Here is a 2,910-nt window from a genome sequence, read left to right as displayed (position 1 = left end):
CAATGGGCCAATTGAGCCATTTTTAGTAGAAGAAAATAAGGGCAATTGCTGATTTCTTTGGCCTTATTCTCAACTGCTGTGCCACGGCAAAGCCTTGTGCTGACTTTGCATGGGCTTAGCTGCTACACAAAGGAAAGAAAAGGATCTTCCTGGCTTTTATTTTGTTTTAGTGGCACCAGGAAACTCCCTCTCCTGTGCAAGATGGTGTCCAAGAGCCCTGAGCACTGTGGCAAGTGGTGGGAGCAGAGATGGAGTGGGAGGGAGGGATGCAGGGAGTCCAGGGAGGGAAAGTCCCAGTTTATGCATAAGAAAAGTGATCTGTGGTCAGTGATGAGGTAAAGGCAGCTTTTGTGAGTCCCTCCTGTCCCTCCGGTCCCTCTGAGGAAGGTTTGGTGTGCTGAGAGCTGTCCATGTGCCCTGGCAACAAGTAGTGTGTCCTGATTCATCCCAGTGGCCGATGAGGAGAAACTCAGGACTGGGCGTTTAAATGCTCAGGAGGTGTCCTCTGGAGCTCAGATCTCACCAGGGGACAAGGAGCATCTTCCAAAACTTTCCATTGAGACATGTTGCTGTAGCATTAACCTGGAGGAAATTCAGCTGCAGCCATCCCTGCAGGTGTGAAGGGATGTCCAAGGATGCAGGGGTGGAGCAGAGATTTGTGCCTGTGAGTGGTGCCCAGGCAGTGGATGTCACCCTAGGGTGACAGAAAGTTGGTAAGGATAAAGGTGTTTAAGGATAACAAAATTTGTTTTGTTTTGGAACACCAGAAGCCATGCTGGCAGGTCTGTCCATGCCTCTGTGCAGGTGGGAATCCTTCCTCACACATTCCTTGTGCAGCTGCCTGTGTGGAATACTCCTGTGGTTGGTCTCACTCTCATGGTGAGAGTCTTCCTGGCCTCTGCAGTGTTTGTGAGTCTCTGAGATGACATCCCCACAGATGTCAGAAATTACATGAAGCCAAAATGTAGAGGGGATGATCCAAAATACAGAATCCTGGCTCAAGGCATCCCTAGAGCACCGACTGCTGGATGTTCAGAGATGTGGTGGGGGAAGGTTGCTCCGTGCTTCTTCCTTTACCTCATTTCCACAACATGGCTGGTGTTGGAAGTGGAACAACGCACTTGCTGGACCCAAAACTAGCAGAGAAATGACTCTGTCCTTACAGTCACTCTCACTTTTCTTTAGGTTTAGGCTTCAGGCTCAGAACTTCCCTGTGGGACTGGCTGTCCCTTTTTGCTTGACCTGTGGCAGGGAAGGAATCCTCACCCTTCCCCCAGGCAGACGAGGGGACAGTGAGGTTGTGTCTCCCCTGAGGCCCAACCACCACATCCCTTTTCCCTTCCATTCCAAACGGGACTGGACCACATTAGAAGATCCATAAACACATCTGTGTCGCTCAAACCGTTTTTTGGCCAAGTCTGAGCCAACTTGGCCACATGTACTGGAAACCCTTGAGGGAGGGGATGCCCATTATCCTTACTTTGACATTCCCAGTGCTCTGTGGGATGAGAGGAAGGGCTGGAAGCAGGCAGGGAGCACGCACCAGCGCTGCACGCCGTCCTTCCGCTCCTGGCTTTAAGACCCTGACACATAATCTTGGTCCTGATTTGGTCTCCACCTCATCTGGCTTGTGTAAGCTGCTTCCCGTGACCTTTCCGCGGCGAAGGGAAGGAGGGGGAGGGATGGGGGGCATGTTAATAGAGCCAGACCCTGCTGCCAGCGGGCAGAGGGTGCTCTTGCCTTGCATATCCCGCTCCCTCCGGATAGCCGAGGCTGTTCCCCTATAAACCAGCCCTTTCCACGCGCTCGGGCCCGGGGATGCCCGAGCATCCCCGCTGGCCCAACGCGCTGGCGACGGATCTGCTTCATTAATATTCCTGCTCGGGTGGGTGGGTGGGTGGAGGGAGAGCCGCGTTTAACCTACTTTATTCAAATAGAAAAATGCGTGTGGTGGAGTGAGAGGGAGACGCGGGCTCTCCCATAATTCCAGATTTAATTGGAAATTTAGTAAATCTGCTAAAATATTTAGTGGTTTCAATTCTCCCCCCCCCCCCTCCCGCAAGAAACAAAGGATCCCGGTTTATCGTGTGTCTTTCAACAACTTTAATTTCATTTGTAGATTAAGGATGGAAGTAGCATTTCCACTCGATTGCATACCGGGCATTAAGGAGACAAAACCGCTCATTGTTTGCCCGAAGTCGGAGGGGTTTGTGCAGACATTAAGCTGTAGGTGGCATTCTTTATACCTGACATCAGGACGCTTTTGTCCGCCATTCAGTTGACAGGATTTTCTGCTGACCCCTCGGAGGTGTGCGAAGCCGTGAAAACAACCAAGCCATTCCTGCCAGGTGATGAGGACTCAGGGAGAAGTGGGACAGCCTTATCCCAAACCACCGGGCAGCGGCTGCTGACAAAAATTGGTAATTCTGTCATTTATTTTTTTTTGTTTTTGGAGAGCATCTGAGAGAATTAAAGAGCAAAGAGCTGGTGGCCTTTCCTATAACATAGTCAATAGCAACCCTTGCCCAAGAAGTGATCATTGGGACAGTTTTTATCCCAAACCCATGAATATCTCCTGAATTTTTGTATGCCCAAGGGTTTCATGCTCACTTCTGCCTCCTATGTTGATGGGGCCAGAGCTGAGGTTACAGGGTGGGATCCTGGGCTCAGACCCTGGAGAGTCAATGGCTCGTGGTTAAAACCAGCACAAGGTCCATCTCAGGTGATATTTTGTACCCATGCAGGACATGGAGTGACCATGCAGACAGCAGAAGTTGCATTTCCATTTATTATTACACAAAATTATATAAACTCCTGTTTTGGCCTTAATTGGTCTTACATGCCCATCACTCATGAAAGTAGTCTCCCACCCAGAGAAGTTTACGGGGCTGTCTTGTAATTTTTTTGTTG

Source organism: Lepidothrix coronata, unplaced genomic scaffold, assembly GCF_001604755.1.
Source record: "Lepidothrix coronata isolate B3197 unplaced genomic scaffold, Lepidothrix_coronata-1.0 Scaffold196, whole genome shotgun sequence".
NCBI lineage: Eukaryota > Metazoa > Chordata > Aves > Passeriformes > Pipridae > Lepidothrix > Lepidothrix coronata.
The sequence above is the reverse complement of the archived record's forward strand: the minus strand, read 5'-3'. Positions refer to the sequence as shown.